The 12170-nt window shown below is 39.0% G+C and overlaps 1 long non-coding RNA gene and 9 other non-coding genes across 10 annotated transcripts; all 10 read right to left on the bottom strand.

Annotated features, from left to right (window-relative positions):
• Window positions 1–1879: 1879 nt before the first annotated feature.
• On the bottom strand, window positions 1880–9696 carry LOC142099074 (uncharacterized). The gene is made up of 15 exons (XR_012678470.1): window positions 9638–9696; window positions 8838–8873; window positions 8012–8042; window positions 7774–7819; window positions 7102–7145; window positions 6602–6641; window positions 6243–6274; window positions 5438–5529; window positions 4382–4406; window positions 4159–4196; window positions 3646–3698; window positions 3418–3466; window positions 2471–2496; window positions 2137–2169; window positions 1880–1971 (listed from the first exon to the last, which is right to left on the bottom strand). It is a non-coding gene; the product is annotated as an uncharacterized LOC142099074 (long non-coding RNA).
• LOC142100548 (small nucleolar RNA SNORD47) lies at window positions 2314–2389 on the bottom strand. The gene has a single exon (XR_012678847.1). It is a non-coding gene; the product is annotated as a small nucleolar RNA SNORD47 (small nucleolar RNA).
• On the bottom strand, window positions 3532–3607 carry LOC142100551 (small nucleolar RNA snR60/Z15/Z230/Z193/J17). The gene has a single exon (XR_012678850.1). It is a non-coding gene; the product is annotated as a small nucleolar RNA snR60/Z15/Z230/Z193/J17 (small nucleolar RNA).
• On the bottom strand, window positions 4263–4341 carry LOC142100536 (small nucleolar RNA SNORD79). Its single transcript, XR_012678836.1, has one exon. It is a non-coding gene; the product is annotated as a small nucleolar RNA SNORD79 (small nucleolar RNA).
• On the bottom strand, window positions 4670–4732 carry LOC142100565 (small nucleolar RNA SNORD75). The gene has a single exon (XR_012678862.1). It is a non-coding gene; the product is annotated as a small nucleolar RNA SNORD75 (small nucleolar RNA).
• On the bottom strand, window positions 6093–6168 carry LOC142100547 (small nucleolar RNA SNORD47). Its single transcript, XR_012678846.1, has one exon. It is a non-coding gene; the product is annotated as a small nucleolar RNA SNORD47 (small nucleolar RNA).
• On the bottom strand, window positions 6344–6411 carry LOC142100562 (small nucleolar RNA SNORD78). The gene has a single exon (XR_012678860.1). It is a non-coding gene; the product is annotated as a small nucleolar RNA SNORD78 (small nucleolar RNA).
• On the bottom strand, window positions 7210–7293 carry LOC142100550 (small nucleolar RNA snR60/Z15/Z230/Z193/J17). The gene has a single exon (XR_012678849.1). It is a non-coding gene; the product is annotated as a small nucleolar RNA snR60/Z15/Z230/Z193/J17 (small nucleolar RNA).
• LOC142100535 (small nucleolar RNA SNORD79) lies at window positions 7892–7971 on the bottom strand. The gene has a single exon (XR_012678835.1). It is a non-coding gene; the product is annotated as a small nucleolar RNA SNORD79 (small nucleolar RNA).
• LOC142100549 (small nucleolar RNA SNORD74) lies at window positions 9169–9249 on the bottom strand. Its single transcript, XR_012678848.1, has one exon. It is a non-coding gene; the product is annotated as a small nucleolar RNA SNORD74 (small nucleolar RNA).
• Window positions 9697–12170: the final 2474 nt, after the last annotated feature.

Below are 12170 nucleotides of genomic sequence, written 5' to 3'. Positions count from 1 at the left end.
GGTCATTGGAAACAAGTCTCCCTTCTGACCCATTTTTGGCATTTTATTAGTATGAGGCCTTTGGGTGTTGTCTACCACTTCTGCCTCACAGCACTGGGGGGGGGGGGGGGGGGGGTCACAAGTTCAAATCCTATGGCCTTGACCGCATGCACATGTGTGGGGGTTTCCTCCCACTCTCCAAAAAGCATACTGTAGGTTTAATTGGCTACTATTAAATTGCCCTTAGTCTTCCTGTCTGTGTGTACGTTAGGGGATTTAGATTGTAAACTCCAATGAGGCAGGGAAGGATTTGAGTTCTTTGTACAGCGCTACAGAATTTGTGGCACTATATATATATATATATATATATATATATATATATATATATACACACACACTACAGGTTTTCACACAATAAATGACCAGTAAGTCAGCTATTGCATTAGCATGTACACTCCCATGATCATGTTCTATCGTATGAATGCACATCCTATGATCTGATTTTATAACCAGACTAAATCTCTAAATCTAGTTGAAGGGTGTGCTGGAGGAAAACTACCCTTACATTTTAGAGGGTACTTTGCTTACCAGTAGTATGTTAAGTTACAGTAGCTTCATTTTGTGATGATCAATAGGCAAAGTACACTTACAAACTGGTAGAATCAGGTCATTGTTCATCAGGAACAAAGCCATTCTAAGTCTATTAATCTTTAAAATTTTAGTTGCATGTTGCAATTTTAATGAAACTAAGGTATATAGCCTGCTAGGACTAGATAAAAAAAAAAAAAAAAAAAAAATCAAGTGCATTATGTTAGGCCTGTGATTACTTATTTTTCAATTGTTGTGAAGACTCAAGCATTCTAGCTATAAGTGACATATATATATTTATTTGACCAGACATGGTCTGCTTATAACACTGGCATATGGGCATCTACTGCTAATGTGATGGCCAGCACAGACTTGAGCAGTTAGGACTTCTGCCTCATAGCACTGGAGTCATGAGTCTGATTCCAGACCATGGCCATGTGTGTACTAGTAGGTTAAATGGCTGCCATCAAAATTGCCCATAGTTTCTCTGCACATGTGTTAGGGAATTGACTGTAAACTCCAATGGGGCAGGGACTGATGTGAATAAGTTCTCTGTACAGTGCTGCAGAATTAGTGGCACTATATACATAACTGATGGAGTTTTATAAGCCCTATGCTGCATACATTGATTGTCCCAGTTTGAGATGTGTGGTTACATAGTACTTTATTATGGAAGTAGATTAAATCATGTAGCTGTATTCCAAGACAATTAGTGTGATATTTTACACAGTCCTCCATTGCTATTACCAACAGAAAGTCTGTAGGAAAATACCACCTACAAGTCTTAAAGACTAATACTCCTGCAACTGCTAGTTGTGTATAACTAGTATGCTACATAAACTTCTGTTGGGTTAGCAGCACTTTTAAAATTCATAGATCAGTGTATGAGTACTGTAAGTGACATGTCATCAAGCTGCACGGTTCTCACCCTTACATGAAGACATTCCTTATATTCATCAACGAGATAAGGGCCCATTTAATCTGCATTTGATTAACTAATGTAAAATGCTGACAGTGCTCTTAAGACCAATTTCCTCTACCAATTGGAGAATGAGCTGTTTGATTTTTATGGTGAAATCCTAGTGCAGCTGTTTTAGTAAGGCAGGGATGGTAGAAAGTAGTCCGCATCCCCACAGCCCTAGATATTGAGGTGCTTCCATTGAGACCAGACTGCAACATGCTTATGCATAAACAAAAAAAAAAAAATGTATGAGTTGCCCTTGATACATACAAGACTCAACCAACTTGTTTACTTATCAAGACTTGCACACTACAGTGTGCATACTCCTTGCATTAAAAACAAAACACAGAATCAGTATTGCAGCAACACTTTATTGAACATAGATCTTGTTTCACCGAGCAATGAAGCTTGATCTGTGTTGCTCTTGTATTCTTCCTGCAAATCTAAGATCACAGAAATGTATTAGTTTGAGCATTAAATCAGATATTTACATAACAGAATAGGTAGGGGGGGGGGGGGGTCAGTACTTTTACTTTCATCCTAATATCAGTGAGAGAGTTCAAAAGTAATAGTCATCATTCCCCAGTGTGGCAACACGAGCTACTCACCAGTAACAGTAAGATGAAGGTATATATCCCTGCCTGGAACAAAGGAAAGAATACAGTTAGTGTTATTTTAGTCAAAATAAGTTCCTCAGAGTACATACTCTCCAATCAGGTCAAGATGGCCTCCTTGAGCACTAGGTTATCACAATACCCACAGACCACCCTTAGTTTTCCCACTGTAATGTCAGAAAGAAGTGGAACGGTATCTGATGAAATCAGTATAGTTCATATGGCAGAATCATTTTCATCATTAGTTACAGAGGGTGTTAAGTATCATTCTACAGCAGTTTTAACTTTCAGCAATATAGCCAGTAATGTTATACAAACTAGTACTTACATCATTTATTGTATCCTTTAGAAAGCCTGAAAAATAAGAGTTGAAATCTTTCAGTATGACATTATATAGTGGAAGCATGACAAAGTAACTATTTCAGTCTGCATCAGTGTCATTTTATCCTCAAAATGATCAGAGACCTGATTCATAAAAGTCATCATTTACAGACCATAGTAAATCTAGAATTAAAGTAGTCTCAGCAATAGGACAATATTCATGCTAAAAGACAAGCTACAGACTAATGCATTGGATACAGCCCCAGAACACAGCTATAGATCCTAGGCAAGCGTAGGCCTAGAGCTGGCCACAGATCAAATGCCAACTCACAAATGGGCAGCTGCAGAGATCATGCTGTGGCAAATCAACATATTGATTGTTTACAATACAGAAGGGGTTTGAAGTTATAGCAGGTTTACATAGTCACTGGAATAAAGTGTTATTTGCCCCCTTGTCCATGACATCCCATGGCAGAACAGTACTGTACTAAAATATAGGGTTTTGTTTATGACCTTCTGAAGAGGTTTAAACAGATTGTAGCTGTAAAGAGGCTATTTGAGGATTGCAGCAGGCATCAGCTATCTGCCCTAGTTGCAAATGCAGCTCCATAATTGTGTATTGGGACTGCAAAAGTATCCATCATGCTCTGAATGCTCAGACAAGGTAATGCCACCTGATGATGGCAGTTAGCCATTCTACAATGATCACCCCCATAGGATAGGAATCTGGATCCCTCCACAACATGCTTCTACCCACTGTAGACTGTCCAATGCCAAAAGAATCTTAGTACAGTGATCAGAACTGCAATCCCTTTAATATAGATTGTTAGCTAGGACATTGGCTCCCAATTCAATGCTAGTGAATAAGCTTAAATTGTCACTCATTGGAATAAGTGATTAGAACATGTGAGGGATCATAAATTGACCCCATATCCTTTAATATAGGAAACATACCTTGTACATTAGTCTGACATGAAGCTCAGGCTAGGTTCAAAACCAGTACCTGTAAATAAAAGAGGAGACTATTAGCTGCATGTTTGGGTACAGAGCTGTATTACACACAGTCTAAGGATGCATCAGATAGGAGCGAAAGACTGTTCTTCACAGAAGATCAGCTGAACTATGTTTTCATCACTCACATCCTCAGGTAAACAAAAACCACAAGTGCCAAATCACATTTACCATTGATTCCAAGGAAGAGTATCCCCTGTAGTGATGAGTCCCATCAGTTGTACCTGGAGACACAGAATATATTAGAACAATGACACTTAGCTTTGACAGTGAAGAATGTGCCATGTCATTTAAAGGAGATTCCCTGCTGTGGCAGTGTAACATGGCAAAAGAGCTAGTTTATAGCTCCATTAACACATGATGCATTTGATCCAATACATCCATTTCAAATTGTACCATATCTTGAGTGAACTAGTTTTATATAGCTGCACTAGCTTTTACAGTGCAAAGGCTTCAGATACCTCATGAAAGTTTAAATGTAACCAAGACAGCTTATTTTATGTTATGTTGTCCTTTAAATGACTGACCTAAAAACCTAACCAGTTGAGATTTGTGCAACACTGGATGTCAGATAGGAGCGAAAGTGTTCACCACCATCAATCTGCTGAACTATGAAATCATCATGTGATCCAGTGCAGACAATCTCGCATTAACTATAGTTGTCTTAATTGTATTGATACTCACCTCATTCTCATTAGTTTCCTTTAGAACAGCCACAATTCCTATAAACAAGCAAGAGACACTATTAATATTAGTTTCTCAACAAACCCATCATCAGGTGCAGCACCTACACCATCAGAGATAGGTTGTCTTTCACTCTTATTCAGAGAGATTCCCATTGATAAATATTCAAGTCATCATACAGTACAAGGGCCAAGTATAATCCACCACTATGAATAGTACTTACATTAAAGACTTTCACAGCATGGATTCTGGAAAATATTAACAGTTAGAGAAGCCAAACATATGAAAGGTAACAGAGCAACATTAATGGAAACCTTAATATGAAGAGAAGCACTATCAGGTTACAAGATACCCATCGAGCCATTTGAACAACAATTTAATTCACAGCTCTATGCTACAGAAGTGTGAATGTTATATCCAACAATCAGTTTCTCCATTATGAAAGAATGTTTCCAACACTAAATGTACAGAATGTTATACTCCTAGCAGTGTACACGTCTGTCCCAATTTAAGCCTCAGTGATTAAAAGTGTCAGAAATCACTTCTGTCCACTACTCTTGAAGCATCATAGGCTTAAAGTGAAATCTTAATTACCAAATCAGTTACATTCAAGTTAATCACAACTAAGGTTGTTTATATTTCGCAGGCTTATTGCCAAGCAGCTGGTACCATATATAATGTGGGATATACCGAGCGCGGGCTTATTTCTCTGTTTGTTTCAAACTATTGCCTTTTTGTCATAGCAGCTGTCCATCAAGCCTATTTAAGGCACATTTGGGTGTGGCTCACAAGCCAGCTGTTGCTAGATGTAAACCCCTATACCTGGGAGGTGAGTGCATCCGATTTGAACTGCATTTTAATAGTGTTTAAAGCATATAGGTCAGTGTAGGACCTGCATATAATGAGGTACCCTTGACGTGGGATGCAGACTTAAGTCTTTTGCTCAAAATATGAACCAATACCTCATGTTTTCATTTTGCTAGACACATACAGATATGCAGTTTAAAGGATAAGCGCTGGCAACTTTTTGTTTACATTTCATGCCTAGTTTCTGTACTTGCTAGCATGAAGTTATGAATATCCTTAGCTGCCCTGTAAGAGTAGTAAACTGTACTTGTGAACATTGCATGCTCATGGAATGATTTTATGTAGCCATTTAGAGCCAGTGTCACTTTTTCTGCTTACAAGAGCCAACAATTATTCAAAATGCCCAAGGTACAATTATATAGCCAATTTTCACTTTTTTTTTTTAATTAATAAGCTTTTACACAGGACGTACCATTTATATTTCTCGAAGTCTTGACAGATGCACCTCATCTGCAACTTTCCAATTTCATCTATATGGCCACTGCAAACCTGATCCAAGGCCAGCTGTGGGACAAGGAGAGTCAGTATACACAACACTACAAGAGTATTTGTTTTACAAAGTATCAAGTCTGAGGCATTTCTAAAACATTCAGGGGCCTAGTCAATTGTTGGCGGAAACGCCAAAAATCTCACTCTGCACACTAATACCGTTATTACGGTAGTTCTTGCTGGATTTCAGCTCGCAGCTCCCTGCGCCGCTAGGTAAAATACAGCTTACTATTACCATAACAGTAATAGTTTTAACACCGCGTGGATTCGGAACAATTGAATATGCCCCTCTAAGTTGTAAAGTAAACACCATTTAAGAAGGCTATAATTCAAACAGTCCTCAGGCTAAATGAATTATAGCAGATTCTCATAAAATACCAGTTTGTTAAACTAGCTAATAACTTAGTTCTCAGGATTTTATAATCTTTGGGACAAGACTAGATGGTATAGCATTATTTCATACACCATATGTGGACCTAGCATTCCTTGCAGGTTGAAGTGCGCCACACTACACAAAAATGTTACACAAGCAGGGGAGCAGGACTGCTGTATAAGCAGTTTTAGGCGTCTATGCTGGTATCCTCAGAAATAAGTGGAACGGTTAGGAGTATAATCAGCCTTAATCATATGGCAGAATCAGTTTCATCACTGGTCACCAGCAAAGATGCAGCTTTGGAAGAATCATATTGTCTTCATCAATTACAACAAGTCATAGACATTTCTCTCACCTCAAGTGTTAGGACTGCTGCATGTTCACTACCTAGAAACAAACAGGTTATTAGCATGGTCAGGAGTCAGAAGAGTTTACAGGTTATTGTAGCCCTGAGGTTATGTCAGTAGTTTGGTTGGTCTACATGGACAGTTCAGGTCAGACATTTGCAACATCATTAACCCCAAGAACACAACTAAAGTACAGTTATGGTCCAGATTGCTCCTGCTGTAGACAGCAAAATTCATTGAACTAATCAAAGCCAATAGCTGGCTCAATGTAATACAGATCACGGGCCATTATTAACAGAATTCGCTTTGTATAGTTTTCAAAACTGTCCAAGTTACAGCTATCTATACTTGTATGGACAAAGCTTACCTTGGAGTAGATATTTTGACATCGCGACTAATGCAATCATCTACAACCAAAGATAATTGAGATTAGTATGTTATTTACTACAAGTTTAAACAGCATAAGAATACAGGACACAAGTCAGATAGAGCTAATAACAAACCTCCATGGGATAGTCAAGTTTGTTAAAAATCATCATCATGCAAAACACTGCACCAGCGCTAGGTATTGGATCAGCATGCACATATTTACAGGTTAGCTAGGCCAATTTACAACTGAGTTATAGGTTCAGTAACAGAACAATGTATTGCAGAAATTCTAGAATCTCTGCCTTGGCATTCATGAGACACCGGAGCCACATTTGCTTGTTATACAAATCAAATACCAAAGAAATTTTAAGTGCAAGACCAAGATTGCTTAATTACTTGATCCAAATAGAACATTTATATGTGGGTAAGGTAGTTATCTGGTTCAGTGCTTAAAATGAAGTAGTTGGAGAAATAGTCAAGTGTGTTGATCATACTTACTGCTGAAGTCATGTAGTCTTTCAGATCTCATCTTGGTGCATAGTCTATAAACACAAAATGTAACATTAGCACATGGTTTTCAATAAGTAGTCAGAGAGGATTCTAGCAACACAACATCAGATAGGAGCGAAAGACAAAGCTCTATTCATCACTGTCAATCTGCTGAACTATGTGATCATCATAGTGTTGTGATCAGTAGGTATGGCAAACTATGCTCTATTCAGGTAGCCAGAGGTTGTACAATACAGGGCTAATTAGCATGCTATGCAGCCTACACATGGGTATGGTACATTTTTTAAAGCCTAACAGATCATGTGACAAGCTACAAAATAATTCCTCACTTTAGACAATGTTTAAAAAGTTCCTCCAGATACTGCTACCTTAGTGTATTATGAGCAAAGTAGCTAAACATCTGATACTCCATATCAACAATCATGCCACATAACTCAGGTTTAAGACCAATGTACATGAATACTGGACAATATTTAAGTCACAGCAATTAAGTGTAGAGCCCTTAAGTTTTGAACACTATGGAACCAACAGCAACACTAGACCATTTAGGGATGTTGGCTGTAAGGCCATGTTGGAGAACAGACCTCTTTTATACAGTGTACCATACAAGGATAATGACTACAGATGACTGCTGGGACTGTAACATTAAAGGAAACAAACCTTGTTTCTTTTATCCAGCATCTGTGTGGAGTATTTTTCTTTTGCACTAGAAGGACAAGGAAAATTACAGTATGAATAACAGTTGTCCCAACCCAAGCTTAACTACCTTTAAGTGCTATACTGTGTCAGTGTAAAAGTGCTCCCTCATCCTTTTTCAGAGAGATTCCCATTGATTAAATCAAATCATCATGTACAGTATAAGAAATGCTTCATGCTGCTTAGCATGTAATAAACTCACCCATAAGCCTGTGTCACAGCAGACTTTAGACCTAAGAATAAACAAGAGGAAGAGTTGAAGGAAAAGCATAACAATAAACAGGTTAGGCTTAGCCAAGTCTGTAACGCCTCAGCATTAATATAGGTGGTAAGCTATCTCGTCATCCTGACAGTCAAGAGTAGCAAATAAGTGTCATCATAGTGGCATTACAGAATCAATTGCTCAGACTTAAATAGTGAGATAATTGCATCTACCATCAGTGGCTTCAGTTTGCAGGGTTCTCAACTAGGAAATAATGACTTACACCATCTCTCCAAGTTACATAATGTCCCAAGTATTGCAGTATTCAGCTTCAATACACTGGCGAAGAGGCAAAACATTCCTGCTTAGGCCACAGAAAGAAAATAGAGGAGCAGAATGGGCCAACTCTACATATTGATTTAAACCTGCTGATGGTAGGTAAACAAAGATTTGCAACTTTTAATCATCTTGCAGATGACAAAAGGCATTGCAGCTGTACAATACCAGAAGGCTGCAGAATAGCGTACAAAACAGGCTTTAGAACAGTTCTTAGATGGGAATTCATTTGACTGCATTACTGCTAAAAGTAGCGTGGCCTGCACACTATTACCATTAATACAGTAATGTCAATGCTGGATTTTTGCTTGTGGCTCCTGGAGCCACAAGCCAGGTTTAAATTACTAAAGTTACTGTATTAAAAGTAATGGTGCACCAACCATGTTATTTTTGACAGTAATGTGGACAATTGAATTCCCCTTTAGTTTTAGCAACAACTCAGCACTTCACAAGAAAAAAAAAAAAAAGTTAAATGAAACTCATAACTTACATCTTCCAAAGGTGATGTTAAGAGCATCCAGTTTATCTGCAATAAAGAAAAATCCCAGATCAGTCTATATTCCTAGAGACTATTCAGCAAATGTAAGTTTTAATAGGTCACCATTAAATGTTATGGTGATAAAAGTTGTACTATGCATGCATCATTCAGCTTAGCATAGTACCATTTCACTGTAGCACATGACTATACTAGCAGGTCAAAGTACAGCAGCCCCTAATGTTAATGAACACATTAATTTAATCTCGGTACTGGAAACTCATCCTAATCAGTAAGATTTCTACATAGAAATAACTAGAATCTAGCCAGGTTATTTTCTGCACTCAAGGCCTGATCAGAGAAGTTGGTAATCATCATTATCTTTAAGATGTCCCTACCAACATAATTTTCATCATTTGCAGGCAACCAAGCAGTAAATATTAGATTACACATATGGCCAGACTGGATAGACCTGCAAGTTCTTATGTATTCAAATGTGTCCCAGCGTCACTAACACCACTCTACAGATATATTACTTTATAAGTTAAAAGGAATGGAATATTAACATCGCATTTAACTGGCTCAGAGTAAGCTTTACTGCCCATGCATGAAACAGACGGAAAATACCCGGGTATGTAACATGGGCGTGGAGGGCCTATGCTGCACCAAGCACAATCCGCCTCCATCCCCCTTCCAGCATGTCGCTGCACGGCAGCCAGCAGACATAAAAGTTATATTAGTACAAAGGACGTTTAACTTGGAGCATATTGAAGGTGGATCCCAGATAGCGGCTGTATAAAGCGCATCACACTTACCACGTTCTCTGCCGGAGAGCGACTCAAAGAGGATCGTACTGACCTGCGACCGCCTGTTATATACTCTACAGGTCACCGGAACTTACGTCACGGACCGCCTAGTGCCGGGGGGGCAGGTTCCAAACTCTTTTTTAGCTCAGCCAATAGATTATTAGTATCGAAATTGTCGCCAGCAATAGCTGGTGCTGCCATTTTATTGGTTAGCAATTCGTGTTGGAATACAAATACTTAAAAAAAAAAGTTGGTCCGTTATTTTAGAGGAACGTTGATGAATGGATAAGTGAAGGTTACAATGACAAATATGTGATGCACTTAAAGTATAAACTGAAGTGCAAATAAAGGTAGTGCCAATCTCATACTTGCCAACTCTCCCTGAATGTCAGGTAGACTCCCTGAAATAGGGGTGATCTCCCTCACTCCCTGAAGAGTCTGGCATTCTCCCTGATGCTGAGCCAGTACAAGACATGGTTGGCTTCACAATCAGTGGCATGATGACACAGTTCAGAAATTGTGTCCTATGTCCATGTATTGATGCCTATGGAGGTGGCCATTTTCATGGAGAGCAAGATTTAATCAAAGACTGACAGGTAAGACATCATGACTTGAGTAATGGAGACAAAAATGTAAAAGACACTTCAGTTTCTATAGATTCATTAGCTGCTTTTCTTTAATGCATAGTTGCCTACTCTCCCTGGATGCCCGGGAGACTCCCGCATTTCTGGGAGACCTCCCAGGCTCCCGGGAGAGCAGGGCAACCTCCCGGTTCTCGCCCCCGCAATAGATAAGTGGCGGGGCTTAATGACACAAATATCGCATCATTTTAGCCCCGCCTGTTGTAATTGGGCAAAATTGTGATAACCGTCTAGGGGCGGGGCCAAAATGATGTGATTCATCAAGCCACGCCCACCTCCCCCGGGATCTCCCTGAAGCGGAAGAGGAAAAGTTGGCAAGTATGGTCAATCTACCATGTTTTAACATTGGTGGTATCAAGCACCCATATTTTAAACACATAATAGTGTGTTTAAATCCCTATATGTGCTGGCACATTTTAGCGTTAGGGAATATGGAGCAAACACAGTCTATATTTTACTGCACATAACAGGGAGTGTAAACGCAAAGTTCCTCTCACGCAAGCACTGATACACTATTTGGGCATATAAGATGGGAATTTCTGGGTACATACTTTTCATTCATGTATTACACTTCACAAATGGAGGCATCAATGAAAATAATAGCACCAAGAAGGGGTTCAGAATAAGCATGACAGGTATAGAATATTTTAATACCTGTCATGCATTGTCCATGCACTAGGCTGCTGTTAATTACTTTGATACACTACAAAAAAGTCCAGGTCAGAAATTCCCATCTAGGTCTATGGGGGCCATTTATGAAAAGTGCTGTCCATGCTAACAAAAAAAAGTTCCATGGTAACAACCAATTACCATGGAATGTCATGGCAATCCTGTGCTGTTACTCATCCATCAGATCAGTCATTGTTCTTATACAGTTTTAAAAATGAATGCTAACATCTGATTGGTTGCTATGGGTTATAACACCTTTTTGCTTAGCATTCATGATGGTTTTCAGCATTAGTGTGAGTTAAACGCTACGTTTATATTCTCTATTTGCATGTACATTGCAAGCAGTGGAAAGAGCAAATTTCCAGGTCCTTCTTCCTTCATACCCGATCGCTCCAGATCTTGTGAGTTTCTTCTGGCCGAAAGCGGGGTAACACTTGAGCAGGACCACTGCCTTGCAGGCATTAAGAGTCATGAATACCTGATTTAATGGTGATTATGTAACTGTTCAAAAGTAATATAGCACTGTTGTTGAAACTTTTTCTAATGAATTACATATTTATTTATATATTTGCTCAGTGTGAAAATACTTTTCCATCGTAAGTTCATACAAGGAACATGGTACAGATGAGATCCTTGCCAATCACATGGCAGCTCTAAAACGTCCCCACTATGTGTATAGTATGTCTGTACTGTTGGAGTAAACTGAAGGAACAACAGGGTGGCAGGCTAATTGCCATGTGGGGATAGAAGGTAGCAAACACAAATTCACAAACAAAAAGTCACCAAAAAATAGTTTCAGGGCCACTCAGGGCAACACATGGTGAATGCTCAAACAAGCATAGATATAAAAAATATTGCAAGCTGCATCTTATCTCCTTCAAGCATTCACCCAGTGATTCCCTAAGTGTCCCTTCTGATCACCATAACAATCTTTCAAATTGAGTTGCATTCTGATCTGTTGAACGCAAGTTGATGTTGAATGGAACGCAGCTAAAGCAGAGGCAACTATGCATGGCCCATTGGCAATAGTTTGAATGTTACCCAGTCGTTCCTCTCTAAACCACCTGTATTTGTTTCATGAGCAATCGTATGGTCAGGATCCTAGAGAGGGTACAATTTCATAATATTTAATATTAGCCAAATTCGACTGGAAAATGAGAACGGAAAACCCTTTTCTAAAAGATCTAATATAATAGGGGCAGCTTTACAAGACAGAGAATAACAGTGATGGG

Source organism: Mixophyes fleayi, chromosome 8 (assembly GCF_038048845.1).
Source record: "Mixophyes fleayi isolate aMixFle1 chromosome 8, aMixFle1.hap1, whole genome shotgun sequence".
Lineage (NCBI taxonomy): Eukaryota > Metazoa > Chordata > Amphibia > Anura > Limnodynastidae > Mixophyes > Mixophyes fleayi.
Note: the sequence above shows the minus strand (reverse complement) of the source record. Positions and strands in the feature narration are given on the sequence as shown.